The sequence below is a fragment of the Nelumbo nucifera genome, chromosome 7, assembly GCF_055504915.1.
Source record: "Nelumbo nucifera cultivar China Antique chromosome 7, China Antique-T2T, whole genome shotgun sequence".
NCBI lineage: Eukaryota > Viridiplantae > Streptophyta > Magnoliopsida > Proteales > Nelumbonaceae > Nelumbo > Nelumbo nucifera.
This window is the reverse complement of record NC_142655.1, coordinates 22172236-22186917: the sequence shown is the minus strand read 5'-3', so window position 1 is coordinate 22186917 and position 14682 is coordinate 22172236. Positions and strand designations below refer to the sequence as shown.

Below are 14682 nucleotides of genomic sequence, written 5' to 3'. Positions count from 1 at the left end.
TGACTGACGATGCAATTCCCAATTGTTCGCATCAAGAGTGACGACATGGTTTTAAACAACAACAAGGAAGGTAATATCTAATATCAGACCTCTGGATCTCTTCAAAGCAACTTTAATGGAGATCAACTCGGGAAAGGAGGGAAAATATATATAAAAAAAACCCTTGAAATATTACGTGTTGTTTGACTTGACTTCTCTCGGGATTGTAGCATCTCTATCATTAATTTCTTGGAAAGTTGGAAGTTTTCAGTTTCAGTTGATTGGCAATCTGTGTTAAAGTTTATTATTTTGTTGTTATCCAGCAGAATAAATTTGTAATCCTATTCTTTAGGAAGTTAGGTAGTGTTTACCAATTCTTTAGGAAAAAGCCACGAGCTTAGGAGTTGTTAGTCATGGGTTAGTTGCTGCCTACTTTTCTACTACGTGCATTTCCGATTTAGTTGTATTTAATGGTTTAAATTCATTAATAAAATTATGCTCTCCAGCAAATAGTTTAGCTTTGCCTTTTATGTGAGTTCAAAACAGTTTTAAGCACTAATATTTGGTCTCAGAGCCAACAAGGGTTTTGGGTTTATTTTGTTCTTTTGCAGACAACCAGCAGGCGACAATGGCATCAGACAACAGCTATGTGCAACTAGCAATTCCTCGCTTTGATGGTCATTATGATCACTGGAGTATGTTGATGGAGAATTTTCTGCGATCCAAGAAGTATTGGACTATTGTGGAAATAGGTGTGGCTGAACCAGCTCCTGGAGTTGTATTGCTAGATATTATGTATTGTGGAAACAACTAGACCTGATATTATGTATGTTGTAAGTTTAATTAGCAGGTTTATGGAATCTCCAACTGAGCTTCATCTCCTTGCTGCAAAGAGAATCTTACACTACTTAAAAGTGATTATGCAGGAGACCTAGAGGATAGAAAAAGTACTTATGGTCATATCTTTATGATGAGTTCAGGGGCTGTTTCATGGGCATCAAAGAAACAAGAAGTTGTTACATTGTCTACAATAGAAGCAGAGTTTATAGCAACAACTTCTTGTGTGTGTCAAGCTATTTGGTTGAAAAGAATACTTGAATTGTTGCATTGTTTCAAGCAGCAGAGTATACAAATATGTTGTGATAATAGTTCAGCCATTAAACTTTCCAAGAATCCAATTTTACATGGTAGGAGAAAACATATAGATGTGAGATACCATTTTCTTTGACATCTCACAAAAGGAGTCATTGAATTGGTTTATTGTCACAGTGAAGACCAGGTTGCAGATATACTAACCAAGCCTCTCAAATTGGGTGCATTTGTGAAGGTGCATTAAGGGAGGGTGTTAAAGTTTATTATTTTGTTGTTATTCAGCAGAATAAATTTGTAATCCTATTCTTTAGGAAGTTAGGTAGTGTTTACCAATTCTTTAGGAAAAAGTCATGAGCTTAGGAGTTTTTAGTCATGGGTTAGTTGTTGCCTATTTTTCTGCTACGTACATCTTTGATTTAGTTGTATTTAATGGTTTAAATTCATCAATAAAATTATGCTCTCCAGTTAATAGATTAGCTTTGCCTTTTACATGAGTTCTAAACAGTCAATAGATTAGCTTTGATATCAACTGTGACAGGGGTAGTTCTACAATGGAAGAAACCCATGTGGCGTCCAGGCCAAGGTAGGCTAGGACAAGCCTTTGTGTGCTTAGAGGCTAGGAGTTGCCCGATGAGATGGCTCCACCAAGGTCAGTAGCACTGGATCATGACCTCAAGTCGCATGATATTGATATTAAAAAGAACAAAACTAAAGATCTAAAAGCAAAAGAGTCACTGATGCCAACCTACTAAATTAAATGATTTAGGCGGTTGAGGCTGCTGTTGCAGTAATGCGCTTTCTTGCTTCCTCAATAATGGAAAGCTTAATACCCTTTCCCTTGGGAAGAGACACCCATGGCTTTGTCCCCTTGCCCATGGTGAAAACATTCCCTAGACGAGTAGCAAACTCATGGCCTGTTGCATCCTGAATAAGAATAGTCTCGAAGCTTCCCTTGTGCTTCTCCCTGTTCTTGATGATTCCAACATGCCCCCTATTTCTTCCACCTGTCACCATAACAACATTTTCGACATCGAACTTAATGAAATTTGTTATCTTGTTGGTCTCAAGGTCAATCTTGATAGTGTCATTAGCCCTGATGAGGGGGTCTGGATAGTGGATTGTACGACCATCATATGTGTTCAGGTAGGGAATTCCCTTGTCTCCAAATTGCATTGGTCGAACTTTGCCGAGCTTGAACTTTGCTTCTTCATCCTTGATAGAATGGAGGCAGAAATGACCCTTTGTATCATACAGAAGTTGAAAATTCTCATTTGTCTTGGGAATTGACACAACATCCATGAAACCAGTTGGATATGTCTTGTCTGACCTAACTTTTCCATCAACCAGCAAGCTAGCTTTTTTCATCTCAAAACCCTTCTCTTCCTGCTTAGTATTTCTCCTCTTCTCTAGTTTAAGACCGACTGGGTTCTTTGCTTTTGTTTCTTTTCATACACCTCCTGTTCAACTTGAAAGAGAGCAGGGGGAAAAGAAAGGGAAAGGTCTGCAACTGATCGGCTGGGTTCTTTGCCATTTTGTTTCTTTTCATACTCCACAAGAAGCTTGGGATGGGCGGAAACCATCGGTTGATCATTTTAAAGTCTTTGGGTGCATTGCATATGCACACATTCCCGATGAGAAGAGGAAGAAGTTGGGTGACAAAGGTGAAAAATGTGTCTTTTTTGGAATTAGTGAGCAGTCAAAGGCTTACAAGTTATTCAATCCAATCACAGGAAAGCAACCAATACCTGTGGACTTTGAAGAAAAAGGAGCATAAATGCAAACTATTTCTGATACACCTTTGTCATTACAACCTGACCATCAGTTGCAGCAGCCACTTGATGTCACTGAAGCTCAAACAGAAGGTGCAAGTTCAAGATCTCAACGAATCAGAAGAAGACTAGCATGGATGGAGGATTATGAGGTTAGTGGTGATCATTCTGATGATACTCTTGCTCATTATGCTTTATTATCATATTGTGATTCAATAACCTTCCAAGAAGCTGTCAAAGATCCAAAATGGCAAAAAGCCATGGATGAAGAGATCAGGTCAATAGAGAGAAACAACACATGGGAGCTGTCGAAACTTCCAAAGAACAAAAATCCATTGGTGTTAAATGGGTTTACAAAACTAAGTTGAACAAAGATGGCAAAGTAGACAAGTATAAAGCTCGACTCGTTGCAAAGGAATACAAGCAACAATTTGGCGTTGATTACAAGGAAGTTTTTGCTCCAGTTGCAAGGCATGATACTATTCAAATGGTGGTGGCTTTGGCAGCACAAAATTATTGGCCAATCTTTCAAATGGACGTAAAACTAGATTTTCTACATGGCAATCTGGATGAGCAGGTTTTTATAGATCAACCCCCTGGCTATGTGCAACAAGGAAGTGAAGAAAAAGTGTATAGGTTGAAGAAGGCTTTATACGGGCTGAAACAAGCACCTAGAGCTTGGTACAACCGCATTAAGACATATTTTGCCAAGGCTGGGTTTAAAAAATGTCCATATGAGCATACTCTTTTTATTAAATCAGAATCTGCAGAGAAAATTCTGATTGTTTGTTTTATGTGGATGATTTAATCTACACAGGGATCAAGCAATGTTTGAGGAGTTTAAAAAGTCCATGATGGCAGAATTCGAGATGACCAATCTAGGAATGATGCACTATTTTCTTGGCATCGAAGTAGTGCAATTAGCAGCTGGGATTTTCATCACACAAAAGAAATATGCTTTGGAGATCTTGGATAGGTTTCAGATGATGGACTGTAACTCAGTGGGAACTCCAATTGAACCAAGTTTGAAGCTCATGAAGGACTATGAAGGAAAGAAAATTAATAGTACTTTATACAAGCAAATTGTTGGAAGTTTGATGTACTTAACAGCAACTAGACCTGCTATTATGTATGCTATAAGTTTAATTAGCAGGTTTATGGAATCTCCAACTGAGCTTCATCTCCTTGCTGCAAAGAGAATCTTACACCACTTGAAAGGTACACTTGATTTTGGTATCTTTTATCAAAAAGGAGGATTAGATCTTATTGGCTTCAGTGATAGTGATTATGCAGGAGACTTAGAGGATAGAAAAAGTACTTCTGGTCATGTCTTTATGATGAGTTCAGGGGCTGTTTCATGGGCATCAAAGAAACAACAAGTTGTTACATTGTCTACAACAAAAGCAGAGTTTATAGCAGCAGCTTCTTGTGTGTGTCAAGCTATTTGGTTGAAAAGAATATTTGAATTGTGCAATGTTTCAAGCAGGAGAGTATACGGATATATTGTGATAATAGTTCAGCCACAAAACTATCCAAGAATCCAGTTTGACATGGTAGGAGCAAACACATAGATGTGAGAAACCATTTTCTTCGACATCTCACAAAAGAAGGAGTCATTGAATTGGTTTATTGTCACAAAAGAAGGAGTCATTGATTCGTTCGTTACCCAATATATTTTTCACAATGAAGGTATATGATGAAGGAAGATTTGGCCCGACCTCGTAATCACTCAACACGTAGCAAAGGCAAACAGCTTGGCACAACAGCGCGCCCACGGCGCGAGCACCGAAGGGAGGAACCAGCAGTCCGAACTCCCTACTAGGAGCCCGAACTCCCTACTAGGGGCCCGAACTCCCTACAAGGAGCCCGAACTCTCCATTAGGCTCCGAGCCTCACACAAGGCAATGACCCGAACTGGCCCGCCTCATGGCAGTTCGGGACACTCCCCTATCCGAACTCAAGACTTCACCTTGCTCACCACTCCAGCACTTCGCCTCCAGGATGCCGAACTGAACAAACGTACCATACCTGACATTGAGGAGGTCCGTATCCAAGGGCGGCGCACCTAACTGACTTGGGATCTGACGCTTGACAGCTGCACTTCAACGGCCACCTGCCACCATCATCGCCAGTCGTAGAGACGGCTCTGACAAAGAGAGCAGTGGCGGTTCTGTCCAGCAGAGGGGATGACACCCGAACTGGTAGGAGCCCAGAGGTAATCATACCCAACCTGACAGAAGCTTAGAAGTGAGTGCACGAGGTGGTTATAAAAGGCTCCCTACCCCCTAAGAGCAAGGTATGTGAACTTTGCGCCATTTGGTTTTATCTTGCCTTTGAGAGAATTCTAACTTGAGCTTCGGAGCCATCCCACCGGGTTCCCCCAGGAGCTTCCTTCTCTTCTCCGTTTCAGGTTCCCTGTAGCTCCGTTCAGAGGCAAAGTCGTTGATAGCTAGGACCGGTCGGATTGCGCACCATCAATTGGCACCGTTTGTGGGATATTCGCTTCTAAAAGCCTCCCTCTACTCTCATAACCTCTTTTCTCCAAAAACCCCAACACTCATGGCTTCTTCCAGCAACGCCGGACGTGGCACGGAGACAAACACCACCAGGGAACAACTTCAAGTCCCCATGGTGTGTGTCGGACAGTTCACCATCCCCCTTTCAGTGGATGGGATCCCCAGCTTGAATGCGCCACAAGCAGTGGCGCCCGTAAACCTTCTTGCCATGAGCATCCCCTTTCCTCTCCCTATCGAAACAACCTTTACTAAACCAACTGCTGTCCCTTTGGCAACCAGCCAGAACCAGTTGAACGACCTGATGCAATGCATGCGGGCAATGCAAGCCCAAATGCAACAATTCCAGCAACATCAGCTCCAGCAGCACCAAGTACTGCACAACATCTCCCAGCATCACTATCAGCAGCAGTTCCCCCAACTGCCTCTGAACCAACCGCTACTTCCACCTCGGCACCCTGCTCCGAAGCCGGTTAAGGCCTCCCCTCAGGGTGGACGCCCCCACCAGGGAAAAGCCTCTCGACCCCAGAACCCCCCTAACAGCCAGGCCTCATCCCCAGGCCGAAGGGAAAGAAAAATCACCCCTGCCTCGCAGCTCGCAGGCGGGTCAGGAACCTCGCTCTCAAGGTCAGCACCTCGGCACTCCAGGCCCGAGTTCCCGCTCACGGAGAACCGATTCAGCACCCTGGCAGCAGACTACCAATGTTTCGGGCCCATCGAGCTCGGCAACACAGAGGCCAGCAGTGCCAGTACCAGGCCCACTCAATGAAGGTGCCGGCGAAGTCGTCGAACTGCCACCCGTGTCCTGCCCGAGCTCAGAGATAAGGAAGAGACGAGCTCGAACGAGGTAAAAGCTGCCCCGATTCTCTCAGTTCCTCCCCCCCTCGCATTAGAACTCCTAGCAGTCCCCATGCCTAGAGACTTCAAGCTCCCACCATTGGACAAGTATGATGGGTCCTTTGATCCCAACGACCACGTTGATGCTTTCCAGTCCCAAATGCACCTCGCTAGGGCCAGTGAATCATACATGTGCGTGGCCTTCACCACCACCTTCAGGGGGTGGCCCGCACCTGGTACAGGAACCTAGCCCTAGGGTCAATAAGAAGCTGGACCCAGTTCGTGCAGGTCTTCACCGCACACTTCATTACCAGCAAGCGGTGCCCCAGAACTGAGGAAAAAATCTTCGGAGTAGTCCAGAGAGGAGGAGAATCCATCCGGGGCTACATCATGCGGTTCAATGAAGTGTGCTTGCAGATACCACGATTAGACCCCGCAGTACAGCTCGCAGCGGCTAAGAGAGGGGTAGCACACAAGGAGTTTAAATGGCACATGGTAGCCAGCCAGCCCGCGACCGTGGCCGAATTCCTCAAGCTCGCGAACAAGTTCATAAGAATAGAGGAAGAGATCAACCAAAGGACCGAAGGCGGTGTCGAGAAAAGGAAAAGAGAAGGTGAACCCTCCAACCTAGGTGACAGAAGAAACCCGGTCCGGGAGGCGAAGCCGAGCCAGCCGTCCCGAGCTCCATTAGCAGTTCGGACGGATTATACGCCGTTAAACACGAGGCGGACTGAGATCTTGATGATGATCAAAGACGCCCCATACGTTAAGTGGCCACCTCGCCTAAAGGGGAATCCAAACGAGAGAAATAAAAATCTGTACTGTAGTTTTCATAGAGATCACGGTCATAGTACCGAACAGTGTAATAATCTCAGGGACGAGATAGAGGGACTCATCCGTCGCGGATACTTGAGAAATTTTGTACAGCATAATAATAATAATAACAATAAGGCAGGTCGGCAAGGGGAGCACAGAAAGGATGCCCCCGAATCTAGCAGCAGACCAGCTGAAGCGTTGCAACAACAGCCTCCGGAAGAGAGGCCAGTTCATGTGATAGTGGGAGGTTCGGTGGTAGCAGGGTATACTTCGGCAGCAGCCCGGACGTCAGTTTGCGAGGCAGCCCGAGAAGAACAGAACCCTCCAAAGAGGTCGAAGACAGAAGAACCGATCTTCTTCACGGAAGACGATGCGCGAGGTGTCCACTCCCCCCACGATGACGTGCTCATCATTAAACTAAGGATCAGCGACTTCGAAGTCAGGCGCGTACTTGTGGATTCGGGTAGTTCGGCAGACATCCTCTTCTAGTCGGCATTTGACCAGCTACAGTTGCGGAGAAGCGAGCTGAAGCCCACAAGCACTCCTCTGGTGGGCTTCACCGGAGAGGAAGTCAGGCCCCTCGGAAAGATAACAGTACCTGTGGAAGTTGGCACATGGCCTTGTGCGGTCAGACTCAACCACGATTTCCTGGTGGTCGCGACCCCCTCCCCATACAATGCCATAATAGGGCGGCCAATTACGCCTATCCTGCGGGCAGTGGTCTCCACCTACTATCTGGCAATGAAGTTCCCTACAGACTTTGGTGTGGAGGAAGCGCGGGGCGACCAGCTTGAGTCCCACAAGTGTTATGTTGCCGCCCTGAAGGGAAAAACCAAGGCGGCCGACGACCTCGAGTTGGGGCGGCCTACGGAGCAGGGCGAGGAACGAGCTTCGCCCACTGAGGAAACGGTCGCAATTCCGACCTTGGCTACGGATCCGGCCCGAATGCTACAGATCGGTGCTTCCGTCAATGAGCCTCTACGAACCAAATTGGTGAGTTTCTTACTTCAAAATTTAGATATTTTTGCATGGTCTGTGGCCGATATGCCCGGTATTGACCCTGGCCTTATAACTCACAAACTTAACACTGACCCTGTAGTCCAACCCATTGGACAGAAGAAACACAACTTAGCTCCAGAGCGCTGGAGAGCGGTTGACGAGGAGGTCGAAAAGCTCCTTGCAGCAGACTTCATAAGGGAAGTTCATTACCCGAGCTGGGTAGCCAACCCAGTACTGGTAAAAAAGGCAAACGGCAAGTGGCGCATGTGCGTCGACTACACCGACCTGAACCAAGCTTGCCCAAAAGACTGTTTTCCCCTCCCTAGAATTGACCGCCTAGTGGACGCGACCTCGGGACATGAATTGCTAAGCTTCTTGGATGCCTACTCAGGCTACAACCAAATCCGGATGGACCAGTCCGATGAGGAAAAAACTAACTTCATAACCGAGTTCGGCCTATACTACTACAAGGTCATGCCCTTCGGATTAAAAAATGTCGGGGCGACCTTCCAAAGACTTGTAAATAGGCTGTTTCGGCCCTTAATTGGCACAAAAATAGAATGTTATGTAGACGACATGGTCGTCAAGACGCAGTTTTCATAGGAATTAATACAAGACTTAGATTTTGTCTTCCAAATCTTGCGTCAATTTAGCATGAAACTGAACCCTAACAAATGTGTCTTCGGTGTCACCTCGGGCAAGTTCCTAGGGTACATTGTCAACCGGCGCGGTATTGAGGCCAACCTGGACAAGATAAAGGCCATCATAGATATGAGACCACCCAGGATAGTAAAAGAAGTTCAGAGGCTAAACGGTCGTATAGCCGCTCTGAGCCGCTTCATGTCCAAATCAGCAGACCGCTGCCTGCCTTTCTTCAAAGCAATCAAAGGAAAAGGGTTCGAGTGGACCCGAGACTGCCAGCTCGCGTTCGACGAGCTAAAAAGCTACCTCGTTAGTGTGCGAACCTTAGCCCAGCCCGAGGAGGGCGAGGTCTTGGAACTGTACCTCTCGGCAAGCGACGAGGTGGTCAGTTCAGTACTAATAAAAGAAGTAGATCGGGTCCAACGACCCATCTATTATGTTAGAAAAATTTTGTAGGTAGCAGAGACAAGGTACCCGCAGATAGAAAAGCTAGCATATGCACTGGTGATAGCAGCCCGGAAACTCCGTCCATAATTCCAGGCTCACACTGTCATCGTCTTGACTGACAAACCTCTGAGGCAAGTTTTACTCAAGCTCGAAGTTTCCGGTCGACTGACGAAATAGGCCATTGAACTCAGCGAGTACGACCTCCAATACAAGCCACAAACTGCTATTAAGGCCCAAGCCTTAGTAGATTTTATTGTCGAGTGCACGTTTAGCCTCGAAGCCCCTGGGCCGGTCGAGCCCGAGATCCCCAGTTCGGGCGAGCTCGGAGCTCCCAAGCCAATAGAGTCTGAACCCCGTAAACTAGCAGCCAGTGTGGCATCTCTCCTAGTTAGGCCAAACGCGAACTGGGATGAGGAGCCCTGGATCCTTCACATAGATGGCTCCTCGAACCAGCAGGGCAGTGGGGCTGGAATAGTGCTACGCGGTCCGAGTGGCACGAAATTGGAATATGCACTACGCTTTGAGTTCGCGGCATCCAACAACGAGGCGGAGTATAAGACACTGATAGCCGGGCTGAACCTAGCGTACAAGGTAAGAGCAAAGCTCGTAGTTATCTATAGTGATTCCCAGCTCGTGGTCAACCAGGTTACGGGCGAATACGAAGCACGCGAGCTCACTATGATTGCATACTTGGCAAAAGTAAAGGAGGCTCTGCTCAACTTTCAGTCACACTTCATCAGGCAAATCCCGAGGTCAGAGAACACTGAGGCCGACGCCCTATCCCGGTTAGCCAGCATGAGTCACAACACCATGAGAACCGTGTACATAGAGGACTTACCTCGGCCTAGCATTCTCGGTGGGGCAGAGGAGGTCGCTCCTGTCCGTGAAGCAGAGCTGAGCTGGATCGACCCACTCGCGAGCTTCTTGTTAGATGGAACCCTCCTTGAAGGCCGCAATGCAGCCAAGAGGGTGCAGCGCCAGGCAACCAAATACGTCATAATAGATGAACGGTTGTACCGACGGTCCTACACGCTCCCCTACCTGTATTGCTTGCGACCTGCCGAAGCCGAGCTCGAACTCCGTGACACTCATGAAGGTCTGTGCGGCGGACACCTGGGGGGCAGAGCCCTCGCCCAAAAGGCACTTCGACAAGGATACTACTTGCCAACAATGAAGGCAGAAGCCGTCGAGCTCGTCAGAAAATGTGACAAGTGTCAGAAGCATGCCAATATCCACCATCAGCCTGCAGCCGACCTCAAATACCTCACCAATCCATGGCCCTTTGCACAATGGGGCATCGACCTCCTAGGGCCATTTCCGCCAGCAACAAGTGGGAGAAAGTTCCTAGTGGTGGTAGTAGATTACTTCACAAAGTGGATAGAAGCTGAACCTCTGGCAACAGTCACAGCCCGAAACATACAGAACTTCTTTTGGAAGAACATAGTGTGTTGCTTTAGGTTACCTCGGGTACTGATCTCCGACAACGGCAAACCGTTCGAGGATATCAAGTTCCAAGAATGGTGCCAAGATATGGGAATTCGTTAGAACTTCACATCAGTCACACACCCGCAGGCAAACGGTCAGACAGAGGTAATGAACAGAGCCATCCTCCGCGGACTAAAAGCACGACTAGACCAAGTTAAAGGGTTGTGGGCGGACGAGCTACCAAGTGTTCTATGGGCTCACCGAACTACGGAAAAAACCGTCACGGGAGAGACCCCCTTTAATCTCACCTATGGCACCGATGCGGTAATCCCGACTTTAATCGAAATACCTACACTACGACTAGAAGCATATGACGATCAGACAAACGGAGACGAGTTACGCACCAACCTCGACCTAATGGATGAGGTAAGAGACCTCGCACACATCCGAACAGCGGCCTACCAGCAAAAAGTAGCTCGGTACTACAACGCCAGAGTAAAGAAGCGGAGCTTCCGTGTCGGCGACTTGGTTCTCCGTAAGATCATGGTACCCAAACCCGGCGTGGGCAAACTCGGACCAAATTGGGAAGAACCTTACAGAGTAAAGAAAGCACTCGGGGGGGCATACGAGCTTGAAACCTTAGAGGGTAAGCAAGTACCCCGAGCATGGAACATCGTCAACTTAAGGTGATACTACCTATAGACCACCAAGCGAAGTGGATAAAATCGCCACCAAAGCCTAAGGGCTAGGATGTCGAGCTAACGAAGGAACCTCGGCATAGGCAAGTAAAGAAAAGTCAGCCAAAGGCGAAATGGAGACAACAAACTAATAGGGACATCGGCATCTCAGAGACAGTTAAACACCAAAACAGGCTGCGTGAGTGCGGTAACCCGGGCAGGAAACAGACCGGACGTATGGTCAGTTCGGCAAATACGTTCAGTTCGGGAGAAAGAACAACCAACACTTAACCAAAAGAAAAGTCATTCCATTTCAAAATAAGGGAGTACATTTCCAAAAAAAAAAAAAAATTTACAGGCCCGGAGCTACTTCTTCATTATTGGAAGGCACTTCAACGATACCCGAAGGCCCTGCCTCGCCCTCGGAATCTGGGTCACCATCAGTAGCATTGGCCATCTCCTGAGTTATGTGCGAAGTGGATATGGCACTGATATCAAGCTCGGGGTACGTATTCCGGATCATCCACCGACTTAGCTTGAAACCCCTTCGGTATGAGTCCACCATTAGGTCGTCAAAGCTCGGCGAGGCGATGTACTCATCGACAGCCTTCTTCTTGGCATCTTCAATACCTTGAGAAAAGATCTGCGTCCTCTCCCTAATGTCCTCCTGAAGGTATTCGACCTGATGCTGCAAATCCAGCCTCAGGTCCGCCATGTGCTTCACCACGACTCCCATGGCCTTGGCATCTCTCTGAGACCTCACCTGCCTGGCCTTTGCAGCATGAGCAGCCGCCTCAGCAGCTCGGGAAGTCGTTTCGGTAGCACGAAGAGCCTCTTCGGCAGCTTCCGCCTGCCTCGAGCTCCTTTCCACCTGGGCCGCCAAGGCATGGATAGAAGAGTTCACCTACCAAAAAGAAAGAACAAGTGATCAAAAGAAGGACAACAAGAAGGATAAAAGCAAAAGAGCTCGATAAAAAGTCTGACTTACCCCCATGGCATGAGTAACAGCACGACAGGCCACCTGGTGCAAAGGGAGATCAGTCCACGCTGCGACCTCCTCGGGAAAAATGGCCTCCTTACTCTTCTGAAGAGTGTGGGTCGGTGACAACACACTCCTGAATTCCCCTGGGCCCCCCGAGCCCGAGGGCCCAGCTCGCGTATGAGCAGACCCAAAGTAAGCAGGAGCACCAGAGTAGGTGGGAGCCCCCGTGTAAGTAGTCTCAGCATATGGGCCCCCTGCCGCTTCTTGCATTGGAGGAGCCATCTCGGGCTCCCTGAGCGGATCCTCTGACGGGTAGTCTGGTACCTCGGGCTCCGCATCCCGGGGCAGCTCGGCATGAGTTCGCTTGGCGACTCGCTTCCTCCTCTTCATGCCTTGAAACAAGTGCACACCACGAGTCCTTCCTGAGTCCATCACACCTGCAAAAAGAGTTCGACATCAGAAGAAAGCAAGAGATAGAGCAAAATAGAACCTCTATGTAAGGAACCTACCCGAACTCAGGCCGGCCGCAATGAGCTTGGCCTCCGTCAGATACTATTGGCACTTTAGCCCAAGCTGCGCCCATTGCTGGAGGCCCTTCGCTGTCTCTTTGTCAAGCGTAACACCGGAGTCAGGGGCGGCCATCCCCCACCCGGTCTGAAATGGCCACCCCAGCACACTTCGCACCCCGAAGTAGTCCCGCTTCCACGCTGGGACCTTGTTAGGAAGTTCATTAAAAAGCTTAAAACCCGGGCGAGGAGACAGGTAGTACGCCTGCCTACGCCCGGGGAGGAGACCCGCCTGCTTCTTAAGCATTAAGATGGAAGAGAAGATCTCCAAGTCTAAAGGAAAGCCCTGTTCGCAAAATAGGGAGATTGTCCCCACCAAATTACGAATGGAGTTCGGGTGAAGCTGGCCGACCGTAACGCCAAAGTGATTCAAGACCTTGACAAGGAGGGGATGGAAAGGCAATCGCAGTCCCGCATCGAGCTGCTCCCGGAATATCACGATCTCATCAGGACCGTGTTCCCAAGGAAAGCTACCCGAAGGTATGAAATAAGCGTACTCCCCAAGCAAATTGTAATAGGTAATAAGGGATTGGAGCCCCTCAAGCGTCATGGTCGAGAGGCCAAACTTGTCTAACGTCCGACCCCGATGAGAGGTGGATGCCAAACTACCCGAGGCGACTCGACCTACGGGTTCAAACTCTTCCTCAAGCTCTACCTCCGGCTCGCTAGAACTATCAAGGGATGCAACTCGGTTCGTGGAACCTGCATCTACCCCACTTGAAGAACCGTTTGAGCTATCCGAGCTAGACATCGAGGAGAAAAGGTGGATTACAGGAAGGTACTCACCCGGAAAAAAGCTTGAACAAGACTACGGGAACTTGAACGAGCAAAAACCTTGAATGTAAACTGAAAGCCTGGACGCGAGCTCAAGAGGCAGCACAGAAGTGACAAAGCGACTGGGGTCCCCTACTATTTATACCCACAGTGACCGAGAAGCAACAGCGCAGATCAAAGCCGATCCGACGGCCCGCAGTCGCGCTGACCGCACGTCCCCTGAGACCGAGACGTGATTGGCGCATGTCTTTTTGAAACTGATAGAACGCCAGCGCACGTCTCCTCACATTAAAGGTGGTAGCGGCACATTTTCAAATTTGAAAAGATGTCTGCTGTGACGTCTCCCAATGGTGCGCTTTTTGAATTTTTGAAATAAGAGCGCACTGCCACATCTGTCAGCATTTGTAGGCAGGTCGGCGTGTTTTGCGCGCTATCAGTCAACCAAGATTCAAAGTACGGGACAAATCCACTGCCAGTTCGCGAACTCCCCACGCCAGGGCAAGACCCTTAACACGAGGAGTGGGGGGCAATTGATGAAGGAAGATTTGGCCCGACCTCGTAATCACTCAACATGTGGCAAAGGCAAACAACTCGTCACAACAGCGCACCCAAGGCGCGAGCACCGAAGGGAGGAACTTGCAGTCCGAACTCCCTACTAGGAGCCTGAACTCCCTACTAGGAGCCCGAACTCCCTACTAGGGGCCTGAACTCCCTACAAGGAGCCCGAACTCTCCATTAGGCTCCGAGCCTCACACAAGGCAATGACCCAAACTGGCCCGCCTCATGGCAGTTCGGGACACTCCCCTATCCGAACTCAAGACTTCACCTCGCTCACCACTCCAGCACTTCGCCTCCAGGACGTCGAACTAAACAAACGTACCATACCTGACACTGAGGAGGTCCGTATCCAAGGGCGGCGCACCTGACTGACTTGGGATCTGACGCTTGACAGCCGCACTTGAATGGCCACCTGCCACCGCCACCTGCCACCGTCATCGCCAGCCATAGAGACGGCTCTGACAAAGAGAGCAGTGGCAGTTCTATCCAGCAGAGGGGATGAGACCCGAACTGGCAGGAGCCCAGAGGTAATCATACCCGACCTGACAGAAGCTTAGAAATGAGTGCACGAGGTAGTTATAAAAGGCTCCCTACCCCCAAGAACAA

At 48.5% G+C, this 14682-nt stretch overlaps 1 pseudogene; it reads right to left on the bottom strand.

The window, feature by feature from the left end:
* Window positions 1-1818: 1818 nt before the first annotated feature.
* On the bottom strand, window positions 1819-2436 carry LOC104593569 (small ribosomal subunit protein eS4 pseudogene; annotated as a pseudogene).
* Between the last annotated feature and the right edge of the window lie 12246 nt (window positions 2437-14682).